At 34.7% G+C, this 21,188-nt stretch overlaps 1 pseudogene; it reads right to left on the reverse strand.

The window, feature by feature from the left end:
• LOC132047794 (cysteine-rich receptor-like protein kinase 10) overlaps window positions 1-21,188 on the reverse strand; it is a 73,204-nt pseudogene that overhangs the window by 19,285 nt on the left and 32,731 nt on the right.

A 21,188-nucleotide genomic window follows, 5' to 3' on the forward strand; every position in this document is an offset into this window, starting at 1 on the left:
TAACTAAACTGCCCCTACTTAAATAGGCATTGGGATTTGATCACATGACACTTAATCGGGACAAATCTAGAAAAATAAAGTTAATTCTTTCTTGGTTTGATAAGTGGACACTCTTTTGACCCAAAAGAAAAGGCTAAGTGGATACTCTTTTGATCGGAGGGGAGTATATTGTTAGGGGCATTTAAGGAAATCACAAAACGTACAATCTTTATCCTACAACCTTCATGTCAGTAGGTTAATAAAACCATATATATATATATATATATATATATATATATATATGTTATTCCGGATTCATACTCTTATAGAGTTGGTGTCTTGGTAATCCCATGACTTTCTACTATCTCGAACCTACGACGCGATCGACATTATTCCTGTCTACGATTTTACCATTTGATCCTACTGAAAAACTACCATTCAAATTTAGAGAATGGAGTTTGCTCTTAATACGTAACCACCTACGTACAACATTCTCATAAATTAAAGGTCTCGAGGTATTCCTAGAAAGCACTTTTGAGATTGAACAATAACGAAGATAAAATGAAACACTGAACATTCTTTTAAAGCAAAAGAACACAAATAACATATTCATAAATTAAAAGTCCCTTGGTATTCCTAGAAAGTACTTTTATTTAAGAAAGAAAAGGACATATGGAAGGGATTGGTTAGAGAGTAAAGTGTCGTAGTATGGCTACAGAATCGAAAGATGCTTCAGAATTTCAGGTTTCCGGTCTGAATAAATAAAGGCAGAATACGTCTCCATGACTAATTGAAAAATTCCACCATTTTTACTAGTTCAATTATAATTATGAAGCAAATTAGTTCAAAAATACAAAATCATTGATAAATCAATTGCAATATTCCCTAACGAATTGGGGTGGGTTCGAACAAATAGCAAAGTAAATAAGTGGTAAAACTTATCTGCATCCGGTGTTTATACCAGGTCAATAAATGCATGACATGTGTTTGCATATAAACTTTTAGCATTGTATTTAAGAATACTAATGGGGATACAAAGGGGTAAAAACGCAACCACACTCAGTGTTTACACTAAGCCAATAAAATACATGATATGTACTGTTTGTGTATAGATTGTATGCATTGTGTCTAAGGATGTTATCGAGGATACAACCCAGTTATCCACGCCTCACTTCCTGATGAAGAAATTAATTTACTTTCGGTTAGTTTGCTTGACCCTGACATTCTTGAAATCTGTGGGTTTACATCGTTGTGTGGCACTAGAAGACTCGGAGAGTGGCTACTGAGCATGAGAAGGACTGTACCCATGTTTGGTCTATTAGCAACATTATCTTGAACACACAATAAAGCTATGTGGATGTATTTCATTATGTCGCGATTCGATTCTGTGCTTCCCCTCAGCATGGGGTATATCAAATTTGTAATTGCTCCTTCCGTTCGACCAAGCCCGTGATATTTGAATTTTAGGGTCGACAAAATCACCAATTACACTACCTGTGATCCATATTATACATCTTTTGAAGTATTTCATTCCTTTGAGAAAAATATTTGATAGCATTAATTATAGAAAGTGTTTGTCAGAATGGCAATTAGAGGTGAATTTGGAAAAAATAATAATAAGAATTCTTATCAATTTTCTAAAACATTATATTTTGGATTAATAATTTGAATTACCGAAACACTGATATTTAAGAGACCGAGGGAGTAACACATTCAATATAACCCATGTAGAAGGTCTTAACTAGATTGGAATTGAGGAATACTTAATTGATTGATTGACCTGGTTACTTACATAGCTCACAAGGTCTTCCACGGAGTCTTATTTTTTGAAACAAGTGTTTCTTTGGCCGCTTATAATTTCCAAGACTAGTACTCCAAAGCTAAAAACATCTGATTTGACTGAAAATTTCCCGTGCATTGCATACTTGGGTGCCATATACCCACTGCAAATCAAAACAAAAATTACTAGACTTCTCTAACAATCCGCAACTTACATATGACTCAATAGTTAGCTTTTATTAATACAAAAGTTTTGCACTTCATAGCCAAAGTACTGTACATTTACTTCGACCCGACTGAGAAAGATTTGATGTGTAAAATTTTCTTATGACGAAGGGGTGTGTCAAAGGAATTTCGTCATAAGTTGAGAGAGGGGACAAAATATGTATTAAGCCAAAGTTATATTACCATTCATCTCGAATTATACTAATTTTAGGGACAACCAAAGTTAGAGTGCAACACAATTGAGGTAACCATTTCTTAAGATAACAAAATTTATCTTACACTTGTTTTTGCCAAATGGTTAAAAAATCCTTCCCAGTGATATGAAAATGACGGTCTATCCAATGAGAGATGAAAAACTTACTAGAACCTAACAATGCTGCTAGTGTTGCCTTGAGTTTCATTCTGTGCAAACAGCATTGCCATGCCAAAGTCTGAAATTTTAGGATTCATTTTTGCATCTAGAAGAACATTACTAGCTTTGAGATCACGATGAATGATGCAAAGTCTAGGATCCTCATGGAGGTGTTTACCCATGAAACGGTTCAGTTGAATTTATAGACGTGATTAGGGACATGTGGATCAAAATAACCAATAAGATTATGATGTGCGTACTAGCATAATATAAATGTGCACAAATAAAGTAAGTAATAAGCAAAAGCTTGGGCTGTAGGTGAGAATTCCGAACTAAGTCTCCCTCGTTCCGGTCTGATCGTTGCACTGGAGCTTTGTAAAAGAGACTATAAGAATAAAGTTTATGCAAAACAAGTGTAAGAACTGAGTCTATTAGCTTGTATCTCGTGTCCTTTACAATGGGAATGATCATCTCTATTTATACTAAAAACTAGGGGCACATATTCCATGTATTACGCCTCTGCCCATACTGAGCTTTAAATATATGGCAATAATGAGTAATAAAGAGGGTCATTAAACACAATAACACCGTACCCATAATGTTTGAGTTGACTCGTAACGGAAGACCGTTGCATTCTTGGTCTGGAGCTATCATAACGTTACACCGGACCTGGTACTTTCTCCGGTACCATGGTTCTGCCACCGGTGGTAGCATTGCTTACTCACCTTATGACTTCACCTCTATGTCACGTGTCCTAACCGTATTGGTACAGTTGTATCCTTCGCATTTTGCCCAATACAGGAGGTAAAGATTCCCCAGCAACGCCTCCTATGATTTTTGATCGCACTTCCCAATCCAATTATCTACGTTTCACTCGATCTGGGGACAAGATGAAGTATATAAATTAAAGGTTAAACTTCTATACATTGATAATATGGAGAACTTTTACGATATCAAGTCACTTAAAAGATTAGCACAAGTAATATCCATACGTGTTAATCAAGGTAGAACGGCTAGCTGCATAGCTCAGAGGCTGTAGCCTAAAATAATTGGATTGGAAAATTTCATGAAACTTAATCAACTTTTTTTTTTTTTTTTTAAAGACCAATAAGAAAATAATGCGAGGTATAATGGAACAGGGAATGTCAACTTTTGACTTGGTCTATATCTTCGGAGTTAACAAATTGGCTCTTTAGGATTATAGAATTCAACAACTCTAAATTATGGGGGTGACGGAACAGGAGTGGATAACAACGACGCCACCAAGATGGGATATTTTGGCCGGTACTTGCTCTTCATTGTACATTTAAACTTTATATGACTCCTGAACAAAATCCAACTAATTTTTTTACATGTACCTTATTTTCTTTTTTTTGGTAGAGTAGTGTTTTAAATTTCACTTCATGGTGATTTCTCTTGAATTTTGACTTTTAGACTCCCGGTACAAATACTTTCATATCTTAAGTGATTCAAAGTGAATTCACAAAGCAATTAGTAGGCCTTTGGACATAAATAGTTGATATTCTTTTTAAAAATCAATATATGAAATTAAGTTGAAAAAGAGCATTTGGAAGTTGAAATTATGTTTGGACAGAAAAACACAATTGAAGTTTTGTGCTTCAAACTTCAGATTTCATATTCAAGTTTGAAGTTGAAATAATGGGCCAATTTGATAGACAAATACTTGAAATATTCTACAATACTTTTCCAAAGTTTTGAAAAAATATGTGTGGACAAACGGGTGCTTAGCAATGGAAGCTGCTACATCTTACAGCCTCACAGTGCAAACAATGTTCACTTTCTCTGGTCTAGAGAAAAGTAGTTCAGATAAAACTTTTTTTTTTCTATGGAAAATTTTCTTCTTTGAATTTTGGCAGGAAATATTATTGTCAATATATACTTCCCTTCCTACTTTAAGAAAATTCAATAAAGGACGAAGGAAAAGCCTTTTGCTGCATTTAACTAATCATCATTATACTCCCTCCGGATCAAAAAAAAGAGTTACTTATTATTCGCGACAACCCTTAAGAAAATACTAACTCCTAGACAAAAATAGGTAATTTGACTAAACTACCCCTATTAAATAGGCATTGGAATTTGATCATATAACACTTAATAGGGGCAAATATGGAAAAACAAGGTTAATTCTTTTTGATTTGCTAAGTGGACTCTTTTTTTTATCCAAAAAAAAAGGCTAAGTAGACTCTTTTTTTTTTATCCGGAGGGAGTATTATATTATATTATATAATAATAAAAATGGAAAGCCCTTTAGTTGAAAGTTGAAATACAAAAATACCCTTCAAAAGTTATACTATATCATTATGCCCTTGACCCAAAAAAAAAGTTCCCTCAGATTTTTACATCAAAGACAACAACATCAGCAAAGTATTTACCATACAATCAATATGAGCTATTGAGTTGTCCTTTTTTTTAATTTTCAGGTTGTTTAGCTTCCATCAGTTTGTCCCATTTTTTAAAAAGACTTACTTCTTTCACCTTCCGTCAGTTAAAAAACTTTTCATATCATTTTACATTTTATAAAACCCAAAAGACCACTTAAAGTTGCATTGTCAAATTCATTATATGCTTTTTTCCTTAAAATACTCTCGGCACTTTCTGCAACAAAGGTGCACAATTTTCATGTTAGTTTCTTCACTTAGCTTTCCTTTAAATTAAGCAAATTCTAATCAGTTTCTTTTAAGTTGCTTAGCCCTTCATTTTGCTCTTAGTTTTCGTTCTTTTTTTTTTTTTTTTTTTGTTTCCCCAATGTCGATTATTAAAATTATTAGAACCCGACTATATACGAATTCTCGTACGTGGGGCATTTAAACGCTCCCTACAAGTTAATATTTTTCATACTAAGGGCTCGAACGCGAGAGCTGAGATTAAGGAGGAGGAGCCCCATCCACTGCATCACATCCTTTGGTGGTATTTTCATTCTCTTTTGCTCCTTTTTGTTCATTGCTTGTATTTCTAACCTTCATATTTTGTTTTATATAACACAGTTATTTTTGTTTGGGTTTCTTTTGAAATTGAACGGATGCGAGAATTTCTTCATTCGTTTTCCGTTCTTTTAATATTCGAATCGTTTGCATTGATCGATTTGGTCGGCACAATACATAACAATATTATATATAAATATAGTTGATATATTTATAATAATATCTTATATACATAATATATAACCCATTATATTGAATTAGGATTGATATTTTTTCCTTATGTTTAGGAATTAAGACGAATACGATGACGAGAGGAGAATTTTTTTTAGCTAAAGACAACAAATTAAAGAGAGTACGGGATCAGAAAAATGGCGAACAGACTGTGTGGGCGAAGAAGAAGTTGAGAATAAAACTCTAAAAGTTTTAGGGAATTTTGTAATTCTAATTGATAGGAACTAATAAGTGAGATGCTTAATTCTAGAGTTGTATTTTAATCTCTATCGGCAATTTTAACGCATTAAGATGGGAAAAATTATCTTTTCAGGTGTATTATCTGAATCTATTTTATCATCACACGTGAAAAAAACCCACTTATCTTGTTAACTAGATAGTTATGAAAAGTTTTCTTTTTAATCATCTAACATACCAAGCTGATCTAATTAACCAGATTTATATATTTCATTGCTCTATATTTATCAAAGGTGTTTCCTGCTGGTGGCACAAATATACATATATATAATGTTAATTCTGGAGTTTCCTTTATTTATTGCCACTGTATGACTAACTTAATTTTTAATTTTGTAAATTTATACATAGAACTAAGACACTCAAGCCAAAAAAAAAAAAAAATAGATCTTATTGGTAAAACTTTTAAAATCTATCCACTCCTATAGTTTCCTTTATTTATTGCCACTGTATGACTAACTTAATTTTTAATTTTGTAAATTTATACCTAGAACTAAGACAATAAAGCCAAAAAAAAAAAAAAAAATGATCTTATTGGTAAAACTTTTAAAATCTATCCACTCTTATTTCAAGATTTCGTTATGAAGAAGTAATAGAAAAGAAGATCGTTAAAGAAATGTTTCTCTCTCTTGAAAATGGAGGATATCCTTTCAACTTCATTTGATAGCATTTCCGTTTGATTGTGCTTTTCAATGACAACAAATTTCGATTGTATGCACTCACCATTTGTTAATTTGAACATGCATTTTTCTCTTTCAAACTTTGTGTAACTCATCATCGCACACTTCTTCTGATATTATTTCTATTGTGTTTTAAGATGTTTATATTAATTAGCATGGAATACACGTGCAAGCGTAAAAGTATAGACACGTGATTTTTTACCTTTCCCGGATGCTTTCCACCGTTTTTAGCATCAAATTTTTTTTTACACTTAATCTTGATATTTTAACCCTTTATTTATTTTTAGTTGGTTTTATTTGTGAAACTGAAAAAAAAAAAAAAAAAAAGGTGGGGACAAAAAATATTCACTCATTTTTAGAGTACAAGTTTTGCGTCTCAAAGAAAGAAAAATTGCAAAAAATAGGCTTCTTTTATTCTAGTATTTTTAGTTAATTACTTTTGAGTTTTAACCGGTATAATTATTTATGTTTTTCTTATTTTTGGTTTAAAAGTAGTTGATTAATATATTTATCGTAGTGTTTAATTTATCCGTTTGATGAAAAAGAAAATAAAAAATAAGATATTGCCACTTGGTAAAATTCCATCTTATCCCCACCAAAAATGCAAATTCCATTTGGGAAGGGAATATTTCATTCTCCTTCCTAAAATATTTGTATTCAAAAGGATATTTTGAAAATTTAACTACAAATATGTATGCTATAAATGGAAAGAGACCTAACCCAGACTAATCATCCCCTACACATATACACATCACAGCGGCACCAAAAATATATAGACCCTACACCATACTCAGCCGCAATACACATTAGGGAGAGCTAATTCACTCTTGGATTTTTCTTCTTCTTCAACTAAGAGATACACAATAATCAGCGGCAACAAACAAAAATGGACCAAGAGCCACCGTCTAAAACACCACCTCTCACTTTTAAGCCACTACTAAACAGCCATTAACGCCATCGTATAACTTCATCTCTTTTTTCTCTTCATGGAACGAAGCTCCAAAACCAGTTGGTCACCATCTTCGTTTTTTCGCTGGAAATAGGCTGTTCATCTACACTTCAACGCCGCCGCAGACCCGTCACTGTCGTAGGATAACTAAATGGGTTGAAATGTCCGAGAGACTAAAGAGGCTCCGAGACTAACGCTCAGCTAAAGGCTCCTGATAAAACAGAAAATGAAACTGCAAATAAAATAATAAAGCAGAGAAGATTTGGAAATTTTCCTTTTTCGTATTGAGTGAATAATGCACTGTACATGGCCTCATATATATACACCTATTTAGAATCTTTTATCTAACCAACACTAATGCCAAGTGGCAACAAATTATTTGTTGAAATTTAAAATAAGCATTTTTTGCTAAAATGAACCATAGAATGAAAATGACGGGAAAGGAATTTACATGTTGATGCGCCGATTTAGAAGTATGGACTTTGTGTGTGTAAAAATGGATTGAAGCCCAAATGTACATAAATAAACCCATTCATTGTAACCCAATTTGACAAAATAAAATCAGCAACCCAGTCCAGTTATTCTTAAGTGACCTCTTTTATATCAAACTTATTTGCCTCGTTTTCTCCGATGTTATCACCATCTTCTCCGATATCTTCTCCGTCGACACCCCTCCTCAAGGTGGAGTGGGATGAAATCACACCCAGCTTGCCAAGCATCTGTGTATGAAGGGGGTCCATTGAGAGACTTTGTGAAGAGAGATGCGCTATTTGAGATGAAGAACGAACAAAGGAAAGTGAAATGATTCGGCGAGACATCGTCGGTTGACGGACGAAATGACAATCGATCTCGACATGTTTGGTTTGCTCGTGAAAGACGGGATCCGTGCAATATGAATTGTCGCTTGGCTATCGGAGTGAACAGGTATTGGGAGTGAAACTGGGACGGAGAGATCATCAAATAGTTGCACTAACCATGTTAGCTCCACACGACCCTCCGCGTTGAGCGGTACCCACCTCGGCCGGAACTCGAGGAGATTGAAGCTTGCTTCTTTGATTTCAAAAATCGGAGAAGTCCCGATGGAGATGTAATAACCGCGATCGATCGTCGAGGGGGGACAAGTGCCCTAATCGGGAATCACAGAAAGCTAATACTTGATAAGAAGGTGAGGAAGAGAAGAAAAGCCCGAATCCCGAATCCTTAGAGAGGTACCTCAATACTCACATGCCTGCTGTAAGATGTGGTTCGCGTGGGTCTTGCATATATTGACTCAGATGATGTACTGTAAAGGAGAGATCCGGTCGAGTGTGTGTTAAGTAGTTCAACTTACCCCAAGAGGCGTCGATACAAAGTTGGGTCTTTTGTTGGTTCTCCATTAAAGAATGGCTCTTGATGGATCGAGTGGACTTGAAGGGAGGCAAATCCGAGATTCAAATTGGTCGAGAAGTCCAAGACAAACTTTTCTGCGGCAAAGAATTAGTCCTTGCGGCTCTCGAAGTACTTCCATGCCCAAAAAGAAATGTAAGGGTCCAAGGTCTTTAATTTTGAATTCATGATCTAGGAATGCCCTCAAAGCTGTTAATTCTGCATCATTGTTTCCTGTTAGTAGTATATCATCGACATAAACAGCCACAATTGAAATAGAATTCCCAGACTTCTTTATAAACAAAGAATAGTCATTGATAGAGTGATTGTATCCTTTAAAATTCAAGGTTGTAGTAAGTTTAGAATACCACTGCCTTGATGCTTGTCGAAGACCATAAAGTGATTTTTTCAACTTGCACACATGATTAGGTGTAGGGGGTGTAATTGTCACGCCCCGAACCATGGCCTGGGCGAAACACGGCACTCGGTGCCATACTGCATGTGACCGAGCGAACCACATGGCTTGCTGACTCATCATGAGGCATACATGAGCGGAAATATAGCATGAACGTGATGAGCTTTTATAAAACATGAGATGTCATAATAATTTAATGAAATACTTGTTTAAATCATAAATGCGGAAATAATATGAGTTGAGCCAAAGATGGCTAAACACCTTGCATGTCTAACATAACTAACTGACTAGTCTATGAAACCTCTAATCGTGAATCGATTGAAAACCATACTTACCGGGACAAGGCCCCCAGCATACCTTTAGATGCAAAACTAATTAAAGAATGACAATGTCTAAACCCGAATGAGATGGGGCTCACCAATAAGCTGGTACGTGCAGATCCTACTGAGCAGAGGCGTCGTCCTGCAGAACCGTCCTGCATCGTGAAATGCAGGCCCCCGGGCGATAAAAGGGGACGTCAGCACATTGAATGTACTGGTATGTAAAGCAACTGAAAGAAATAACATGGGACATGATAATAACATAACAGAGACTGAGCTGAAACATGATCCTGAGCATGAGTACATATACATATATAACATGTGTAAAGTATCGTGAGTAGGGGAGCAAAGAATATATAGCAAACAACATGATGCGTACTTGCGTCCACCCAGAACACTCATACCTTGCCGGGGACATGAGATTTAATAATATTATGAAAGGATCCGATATTGGGAGAGATCGTCTAAGCATGGGTGGAACAATCCTCATCCCTACGGTGGCTACGTAGTTTCGGAGTACGTTTTGAAGCCTTCTCGTAATTAATGCAACTCCCAAAAACATGAACATGTAAAATAAGTGGCACTTGCGCCCATGGTTTTCATGAATATAACTTGCTTGTACATGGATATCATGGAATAACTTGTAAACGTGGTTTCATGAAATAACTTGTATTTAGCATTTGTGTATCTTGTAGCATAGCATGAAAGTAATTATATAATACAGTTGCATGAAAACTTGTAGACATGTAGGATATTCATGAAATAATCATTTTAGCTAAAACATGCATGCAAGAACCCATGGAATACAAGATATGGGTTTTCATAGATTACGGACGGATTCTCAATAATCATAAAGAAATATTAAGAACTCAATGGTGGAATTATAACAATTCATACATAGTATAATCATGGACATGGACCTAGGGTTATCATGAGCATGGTATAGAAACCCTAGTTTTGTATTGAAACCCTAGTTTAGTAGAGAAATCATAATTTTATGGATTTTGAGGCGTGGGGAAGAACAATGATGTTCCCACACGTAGATAGTAACTCTACATACCTTAGTTGCTCCAAAACTTGAATTAAATACTTGAGCTTTGAAGAAGATTTCCAAAATCTTGAATTCTTGAACCTTGAGATGGGTTTTCTTGAAAACCCTAGTTTTAGAATGATAATTTCTTGTTTAGATTACAAGGATAGGTGTTAGAATTGAGTTGGAATAATTAGAATAGGCTTACCTTGGTGTTCTTGATGAAGGGAGAGGGTAGAAGTCGTTCTAGGGTTTGAGGGAGTGAAAAATAATGAGTTGAACTGATATGGATGAATATATACTGTCCTGTGAAATTGCAAATTACGACCTGAACAGTGCTGGTCGTAAATTCAGTTTACGGGCCGTAAATTGATTTACGGTCCGTATTTTGATTTACGAGGGGCAGACCGCCTTCTTAAGATGTAAAATGGCCATTATAACTTTTTGCATGTATGTCCGTTTGACCTCCGTAAGATACCGTTGGAAAGGTATTTCAATGTTCTACAACTTTTATCAAGGAAGTTTTCCCAAATTCCAAACACGTTTTGAAATAAGGGCCATAAAGTGAAATACGATCCGTATTTAACCATATGACCTCAAAATGCCAAATTCCAGAATGTTTAGAAATTGCCTGGTTTCACTTTACGATTTGAAATACGGGACGTATAGTGAAATACGGTCCGTATTTAACCATATGACTTGGTACCAGAATGCTCAGAAATCCTTGGTACCAGTTTACGACTTGGTTTACGACCCGTAAATTGAAATACGTCCATTGCTACGGGCGTAAACCACTATCTCACAACTAAACAGAAAATTTCAATTCCCACATTCTTTATCGATTTTCTAAGTCTAGGATCGGGTCAAAACTTTCGTTAAAGGTACGAGGTGTTACAGTAATACCAACCGGAAACTTCATATGAACCTCCTCATCTAAATCACCATGCAAAAACGCATTGTTGATATCTAGTTGAGAGACACCCCAACCCTTTATAACTGCAATGGCTAATTCACATCTAATGGTTGTCATCTTGACAATTGGGGAATATGTTTCATGAAAATCTATCCCTTCCCTCTGAATGTCCCCTCGAATGACTAATCTTGCTTTTCGCCTTTCAATGTTGCCATCTGAATGTTGCTTTACCTTATATACCCACTTACAAGGTAAAGCCTTTCTGTCAGGGGGTAAAACAACAACCTCCCATGTATTGTTCAGTTCTAAAGCTTGTATTTCCTTAGCCATTGCCTCCTGCCAACCTGGGTGATGAGCAGCCTGCATAAAACTGTTAGGTTCCTGCATATTAGATAGAGAGTTGAGCATATTCTGATTTGTGGAGGATAAACCAGAGAAAGGGAAGGTGATAGGAGTGGCTGAGCTTAGGAAACAAGAAGGACTAACACTAGTTAATTGTGTTGCATTACAAATGTAGTCCTTCAGATAGGAAGGTTGGGACTTAAGTCTGGTTGACTGTCTAAGAACTACATCAAGGACAGGCTCAGAAGAGTTAGAAGTATGTGTAGGAACATGGTCTGTGGTGTTAGGAATGGAATCAGGGACAAATTGGCTAGGTGAACTAGAAGGAGATGGGGTAGGGACAGGATTGGAAGAATGGGTGGATGAAATAGTGTCATTGGGATCAGGTGAAGGAATGGAGTGTGGATTGGCACCTTGTGTCAAGTCTATACTGGGCAAGGGATGAACAGTTTTGGGTGCTTTAGGAAGGATTGTGGTAGAATCATAAGACTTGATCGAAGCAAAGGGGTAAAATTCTTCATGAAAAATTACATTCTCGAGACCGTTATTTGTAAAGTGAGATTCAAAACTCCATATCCCTTCTTCCCATGTGGATAACCCAAATACATGTAGTAATGCCTCAGGTTCTAGTTTGGTTCTTTGAGTGAGGTAGAGTTGAAACAAACACAAATGACCAAAACTTTTCAGTGGGAATAAACTGGTTTGCTTTGAAAAGCACCTCATAAGCGGGTTTTATAGTGAAGAATCTTAGAGGGAAACCTATTAATTAGGTAAGTGGCTGTTAAAAGACAATATCCCCAATATTTAATGGGCAAATGTGATTGGAAAAGTAGGGCTCTTGATGTCTCAAGCAAATGCTTGTGTTTCCTCTCCACAACTCCATTTTGTTGTGGATTGTAAACACAAGTGGTTTGGTGAAGAATGCCTTGAGATGTAAAAAATTCCTTTTGAACAGTTCCTGATCCTAATTCAAAAGCATTGTCGGATCTCACAATTTTAACTTTAAGATTGAATTGTCGTTCAACCATTTTTAAGAAAGATTGCAAAAGCGTGAAAGCATTGGACTTATTGCGAAGAGATATGTCCAAGTTCCTACTAAAGTCATCAACAATGGTCAAAAAATATTTATATCCATCATGTGTGGGTGTTTTATAGGGTCCCAGTATACATGTGGATTAGATAAAAAATAGACTTAGTAGTGATAGAACTAGATTGAAATGGCGACCCTAGGCCTAGCCATTGGACAAATAACGAAGGTAAAGGAGATGTAGAACAATCTTTATGAGATAAAATATTCTTCATATTACTCAGGGCATGTGGCCTAACTGTAATGCCACGACCTATTCCTTACATTAGGATAAAAAACGAAAGACAAGTACTCAAAGCGATAAATTGAACCAGAAACCGAAACGAGCACTTTTTGCTCGAAACTAGACTAGAAACTGAATTGAAACTTAAACTATCTTGACTCTTGGAAACTACAGCTTGAGGTTTTGAGTTGAGAATGTATAGGACTTGTTGTGCTTTACCAATCTCCAGTAGGTTCCTCAAAGAAGGGCCCTGTAACAAATAGCAAGAGTAGGGAGTGAAAAGAAGATACTGCTTGAGTTGCCTACAAAACTTGTGGACAGATAAGAGATTGAACCTAAAGGAAGGTATGTATAAAACATTACGCAGATCATTTTAGACATCAAACGAGATAGATCCAGTGTGTAACTTGTACTCTATAGGAGTTAGGAAGTTTGACCATAACAGATTAGGAAGAGGTTTAAAATCATGAAGCAAATCTTTATTATATGTCATATGCTCGCAGCTCCACTATCTAAAATCCAAGAATTCCTATCAATTTTAATAAAATAGGCATAAGAGTTTAAGAATTTTTGCTATACCAAAGATGGCCTAGATTGGCAAACAACTTCTCCACCGGTTCCCGTTTGACTTCCTTTCGTTCGATCTAGCAAGTTGTAAAACCGAACCACATTATCCGACCGAGTGACAATGGATTTCCAACCTCGCTCATCAAGCGTACTTTTTCCATTGGACTCGTAACATAGTTCGCATGTGTCTCTTCCTTGAAACTTTCTAGGTTTTGTGAATTTGAAATTTGAGGGAAACCCACGGATCTTGTAGCATTTATCTATAGTATGTCCAATCTTCTTACAATATGGACACACCATGCAGCTCTCTTCTTCTCTGCTCAAAAGTTTCTCTATTTCCTCTATAATCATTGTTTCTCCTTTCTTCGGTTGTGTATTTGCAACAAAAGAACCAGCATCTGTTGGATAGCTAGGTGAAGAGTGTATTTCTCTCTATTTTTCATCTTGAAGGACAAGAGAATAGGCTTGTCCAATACTGGGCAAAGGAGCAGATAAGAGAATATTGCTCCTAACACCTATAAACACATCATTAAGTCCCATTAAAAATTGCAACAGCCTCTCATCTTGGTGTGCTTTGATAGTCTTTACTTTTCCACCACATCCACACTCACACACACAACCAGAAGAAGTATTAAATGCATCCAGTTTATCCCATAAGCTTTTCATTTTAGTAAAATAGGTTGATACACTTGTGTTTCCTTGAACTACAACATTTAATTCCTTTTGTAATTGAAAAAGTTTGGCTCCATTGGTTCGACCAAATCTATCTTCCGTCACTCCATAGATCCTTGGCATTTTGAGAATACAAGACACTCGCAATTTCCTTAGACAAGGAATTCAACACCAAGAGAGGACCATATCATTGCATTTCATGCTTCCTCGTCAGAGACCAAATTCAACACTAGGAAGAGCTAAAGTATTATCAACAAAACCCAACTTATTTTTTGCTGAAAGAGCTATAACAGCTGCTCTTTTCCATCCACCATAGCTTTTGCCATCAAATGGTGAAGAGATGAGACTCATCCCTGGATAATCCGAGGGATGGAGATAATAAGGGTGTGAAGAATCAACCATATTAGTTATGGAAGATCCAGCACTCTGCGAATTGCCATGAATAGCAGCAGAAGGTGATAGAGAATCACTGGGCACACTAGAAGTTGCCATTGTGAATAAAAAATTAGAGAAACGAAATTTAGTAAAAAAAAAAAAAAAAAAAAAAAAGATTAAAACCACAGGAATAAACCTGCTCTGATACCATGATAAAAAGAAAATGAAACTGCAAATAAAATAATAAAGCAAAGAAGATTTGGAAATTTTCCTTTTTCTTATTGAGTGAATAATGCACTGTACATGGCGTCATATATATACACCTATTTAGAATCTTTTCTCTAACCAACTAATGCCAGGTGGCAACAAATTATTTGGTAGGCTAAAATAAGCCTTTGCTAAAATGAACCTAACCGAATGAAAATGACAGGAAAGGAATTTCTATGTTGGTGCTGATTTCGTATGGGCCTGTGTATGTAAAAATGGATTGAAGCCCAAATGTACATAAATAGACCCATTCATTGTAACCCAATTTGACAAAGTAAAAAGCAAAGAAATTTCAATCAAAGAACATAGTCCAATTATTCTTAAGTGACCTCTTGTATATCAAACTTATTTGCCTCGTTTTCTCCGATGTTATCACCATCTTCTCCGACAGCTCCTTTATGAATATATATATATATATATATATATATATATATATATATAAGAAAACTGCTTCTTTGTGCGTGGATATGTATCTTGGTTTTACAATTGAGCTTTGAAGTCAATTTTACATTGTTAACTCTAAGTCTGTTAATTGTTTGGCCTGCTTCATGTAAAATATTTGGCATCATTATTACTATTTTTTTTAGATGTTATTTGCCTTGTTTAAAATTTTGCATAAACCAGCAACTTTTTGAGAAAAATTTAGATTTTGAAAAGAATGAGGTAATTGAAATCAAGAGATGCATAAATCTGTATGATTCTTGAGATTATAATTTTGTGATAGGGATTAGTTGTTCTTTTATCTGCTTGCTTTGGCTATTATTGGTGTTGATTTATTTGATTATATAATTTGTCTTTTGTACTTAATTTTACTTAATTAAAGGGTAGCTTTTAATACTAGTTCATTCAATCGTTCACGTATGGTATGATTTAAGCATTTGGAGTCAATGTTGATTGAGCTTGTGAATCATTTATGAGATATCTTTGGTTAAAGTGTTAATTTAGTCATCAGAAGTATGTACGGATTCGTTAAAAATTATAGCCAAATATTATGATCCTTTAACCGTTGTCAAAGAGTGAAAAATGACTAAAATGATAAAGAAAAGAGTCTCATATTTAAGAGACAAATAATCCTTTTAACGATAGATTCTCTTAGGTGCGCTTAAATGTTAACTATGTGTTCGGTTACGGACCTTGTTTAAACATTAATTAACAACTCAAAAGAGTCATGTGTGTGGCTACAGTCCTTGACTTTATAAATAAATCAAGTTTGACCATGTGTGTGGATACGTTCCTTGGTCGATTCTTGTAAATAAGAGGCTTTACGTGTGGTTAAGCTCCTAAGCCGAAAATATAAGTCACATTTCTAAAGCTAATTTTAGGTAATTAAACGAGTAGAAAAAACACGTATTATCCAAGAATTAATTTTAGCCAAGTATAAATCAATAAAAGCGATCACGCTAGAATCACAGACTCGGGAATGCCTAATACCTTCTCTCCGGTCAACAAAATTTCTTACCCGGTCTTTTATTTTCATGACCAATAATAAATAGAGTCATTTCCTTTTGATTAGGGATTCATAAGGTGACTTGGAATAACAAAACACAATTACAAGTGGCGACTCTGAATAAATAAATAATCTCTTCTCAAAACGTCACTTCAATTGAACAAACTTTTTAATAATAAAACATGCGTCCTTCGGGGTGTAAAAAGGGGTGTGACAGTCAGCATTGAATGCTATTCAGTTATAGTAATTATTGGTTAATCAATAGGAAGGATATATAAAGAATATAGACAAGACTTCATATAGATATTTTACCACGGTGTAAATCATTCCACCTCCTAAACTGAAGAACTTTGGGTTTCCTTCCGTTACCAAATTAACTACATAATGAATTGTCTTATTTGATATCTTAAATTTTTGCTCTCTAATCAACTTATATAAATAGACTTATTTATCTAGAGTATGCATAACCCTCCTCATTAGAAGAAATAGTAGAGGGTATCTGCAAATTTTTGTAGTAGGTTCATTTTCTTTGGTTATTTCCTGTAAGCATTCATGAAGATATGTATTCTTTTTCATGCAATTTTTGTAAGCACCACTCTCTATTGTTATTGTCCATCCAGAATAGAGGCGATGAACTCTGGACACACTAATATTTTTTTGTAATGCTTATTAATACAATGAAGCAGTTCAAAAGTTCGCACTAAAATGACGTGTCGTACTTGCTAGGATAGTGAACGTTGTATGTAGTAGTAGTGGGCTGGGCCAAAGGAAAAAATTAGTGACCATGGCCGGACATGCCATTTATCCCGAGAGTCCGCCCACCATGTTAATAGATATTTGCAGTATATTCAATATGTTGTTGGAATGAAGACTCCCAACGGCTATTTAAGTGCTAAAAATTATAAAAAGTTGAGAGTGTCATATAAGACTACATAAGTAATTTAAAATAAAACTTCAAACTTAAATTGATAACATTACAAATTCAAAATATACAAACTTGAGCGGTTAACTTATTACAAATGAAAAGTTCAAAACGCTAGCATCGATGGAGAAATTTAAAGAAGAGATAAACTTCAAAGTTCAATTTTGTGCCTTTTGTCCAAGTGCCTACATAACGGACCAGTACCCCCAAAAATCGGTTCGGACTTATGGAGATATATTTGACCACAATGTCGACATCTAACATGTTCGTCGTCTGCTCGCTCAAAATGCAACCACACCGTACTTGAAATTGATCTTCGGACTGGAGGAGGAGGTGGAGGATTATCATTATCCATTAAATTTAAATTTCAAAATTTAAATTTGAACTTGGAAGTTGGAAGAGAGAGAGAGAGAGAGACTTGGATGAATAGGAAATTTAGGGAAAGAGGAGAGTAGGAAATTGTGAGATAATATGGAGAAGAATGAATGATATTTATAGATTGAAAATAGGGCCAAAGTATAATTTAAGGAACTTGATGGATAAAATAAAGTTGACAACAACTAAATTTTAAAGTATCAAACTCAATAAATTTTAGTATTAGAATTTTTTTTTTTTAAAATAATTAAAATCCGACCCGGCCCACTAACTAAAACCCGGCTAGGCCCACATAGCCCACTACGTACCCATACCCGGGTAGGGGGCTGGGCCGGACACCCCTTTCCCTCCTCCAATCCGGCCCCCAACCCGGCCCACTATATATGGCCCGGCCCGGCCCACTTGATAGGCTTAGGTTCAGCCAGTATATAATCATTTGTCGTTCAAAAAAGAAGGCATTTGAATAGCCTGATTGTTCATAAATTTCAGCTTGAATACATGCATACATATATTAAAGGCACGAATAATTTTCGCTAAATGTTGAATGACGAAAATATCCTCCATATGTTGATCGACTTTTATGCCCTTAAAAATTTAAGTTAAATTGGGATAAAATTATAATAACTATTAAGATATTAAATTTATAATAAATTAGTAATATTTAGAAACTGGCAGTCAATTAGGAGTCATTCTCAATCGTGCAGAACAATATAAAATCCTAGAACGAGAAGGACACGTCTCTAAGAAAAACGCTAAACTATTTCTTCAAAGAGATAATCCATATTTGATAAAATTGTCCAGTAATATTTAGCTTCACCTAATATTTAAAATTTTGAATTCAATTAAAAATCCTTCTACTTGAATTTCGGTATCAACGTGAATGCAAAGTCGTTTTCAATTAAACTTGGGTATAGTAGATTCTATCCGAAAGACATTATATTGCAACATATTCTATCCATGGACAAGTTGAGGTAAAACTAATTGGTGCTGGAGATCTTCAATTGTGAGGTGCATTATTTAAAACGCTAAATGTTGATTGACGAAAATATTGCATGTCTCTTAATCATTCGGTTAGTATTACAGGTTATGCTTTAGGTTGATTAGGTACAGAGTTTCATTATGTTCGTTTAATAATATCTCTATTAGACCACCAAAGGATGTGGTGCAGCGGATGGGGTTGCTCCTCCCTTAACGTATGAGTCTCGGGTTCGAGCCCTGAGTTTGGAAAAATCCATGGTAGGGAGTGCTGCCCCCCTAATGGGGCCTTACGCGGCACGAATCCGGATATAGTCGAGCTCCAATGCGGATACCGGACATCGGGTGTGAAACCAAAAAATAGAAAATCTTTATGTTTTTTGTGCTAATTCTCAACTCCTATGGTTTATCCTGGCTCTTGGATTTGTCTTTTGGTTTCTTTATTCTGATAATTTTCGTTGAAGGTATCGTTGGTTGAAAAGACGCTTTATAATTCACAAAAGTTGTGATTAACACAATAGGTTTTACGATACGCTATACATGTGACAAGTTCCTTTCGTCTTTCCAGAAAGGCTTGGTATATCTTAATTTCGTGTGTTTTACCTTTATTATTTTTTTGTAGGTATATATATATCATGAAATTGGCAATGATCTATTAGTCATTCTATGAAAGAGATATGTTGATTTCCTTTGTTATTTTGTTGCAGGTGACAAAGTCGTAAGTTGAGGGCATGGATGGTAAACAACGTTGACACAATGTTCAAAGATAGTTACCAAGTAATCTCTATTAAAGCCATTTGTTGGGTTAAGGTTCTTGCTTCCACAATTATTTGACAGACTCCTCTGGATTGAATTGATGCCATCTGATTAATTGCAAGCTATCATGGATATTTTTCTTGTGCTTAAAGAGTCAATATGAATAGGTATGCATTGTAAGTTTTATTAACTCTTTGCTTAGTTTATGACTTATTGACTTATTGTTGTTGCTTTAACTTGAAACTCTATTCTTTCGGAATCTTTTATGGTTTTTTAGTTTTTTGCATTTTGATAGTTAGATATTTCCCGAACTTCAGTATTGTGATTTTATATTTGTTGGATTTGAGGTTATTGACGAACTTAGTCTTTTTCGTACAAATTATTTGTAGTGATTAGGGGTGTACAAAGTAAACCGACAAACCGCACCAAACCGATAAACCGAGAAAAAAACCGACTAGTGGTTTGTGACTTGGTTTGGTGTTAAAAAAAAAGATAATTGGTTTGGTTTGGTTTTAACTGTCAAACCGAACCAAACCAACCCGATATTACATGTATTCAATTTTTAAAATATTTTATACATAAAAATATTTATTTGTAAAGTAATTTATAAATATTTCTTAAATTTTTTCGTAATTTTTTATCTATTATCATATTATTCAAGCTTGAACTTAGAATTTTGAATGTCAATAAGTTTTATATCCTATGGATGTTAGTAACTCAAATAAAGTCCAAACCAAAACCAACTCAACACTAATCCTAACAAAAGAAATTCAATTTACCACTAGAAATGACAATAATGTCATCTATTCTTTAGTTTTGCATAATTGATTTAGAGAGTAAAAATACATAACTTAAGTTTTTTTCTTTGTCATATAATTATTACTTATTTTAGCATGACTTAGTATTTTTAGATTATGGTCATTTTCTTTTATGACTTGTTAATTAGCAATATTTATTTTAACCGATTATATTAGCTTTTGTTGAATATTTTAATACAATGTCATCACTCTTTCACATTTTGTGTTATTTTCTTAAGAAACACCTTAATTATATAATTGTATTTTACTAGGACTAAAGAAATATTTAAAGTAAAAGTTATATGTTTTGTATCAAGACTATTCCGAAAAAAAACCCGAAAATCCGAGAAAACCGAACAACCCGAGAAAACCCGAGGTTGAAAAACCCGAATTTTATTGGTTTGGTTTGGTGTATAAATTTTAAAAAAATTAGTTTGGTTTGATTTTTAAAAAATACATCACCCCTAATTCCCTAGAGTGATTGTACTTGGTAGACAATTTGTAGCAATTCTAATACCAACAACATATCCGTAAAAGAGTTACGGCTTGTGAAAACTTGAAATCACTCTAAATTTAAAATTAGTCAGAGAATTGATTTTCATTAATTTTTGTTTGAATTCAAATATTTAGATTTCTTGCTGGGATAAGGATTTTGATGTCAGCATATTTTAATATTATAATTTTAACATGTATCTTTTACTTGAAGGCCAAAATATGCATGAAAAATTGTCTAAAATACATCGCTGTGAACCGCCTCAAGAATTTTGTTTCTCCGAATGACAGTCATTGGTACTAATCTCCTTTTTTTTTTTTTTTTGGTACAGTATTGGTACCATGGTAAAATATAAAAATGTGTGAAAGTCCTAATAGTGTACAAATCATAAGAGAAAAAGGTTGTAAAATCCTCGATCGGTAAAACATGCTCAGTTAATATATGAGGATTTGAAAGTTTGTAAAGCCTTACCAGAC

Source organism: Lycium ferocissimum, chromosome 2, assembly GCF_029784015.1.
Source record: "Lycium ferocissimum isolate CSIRO_LF1 chromosome 2, AGI_CSIRO_Lferr_CH_V1, whole genome shotgun sequence".
NCBI classification, from domain to species: domain Eukaryota; kingdom Viridiplantae; phylum Streptophyta; class Magnoliopsida; order Solanales; family Solanaceae; genus Lycium; species Lycium ferocissimum.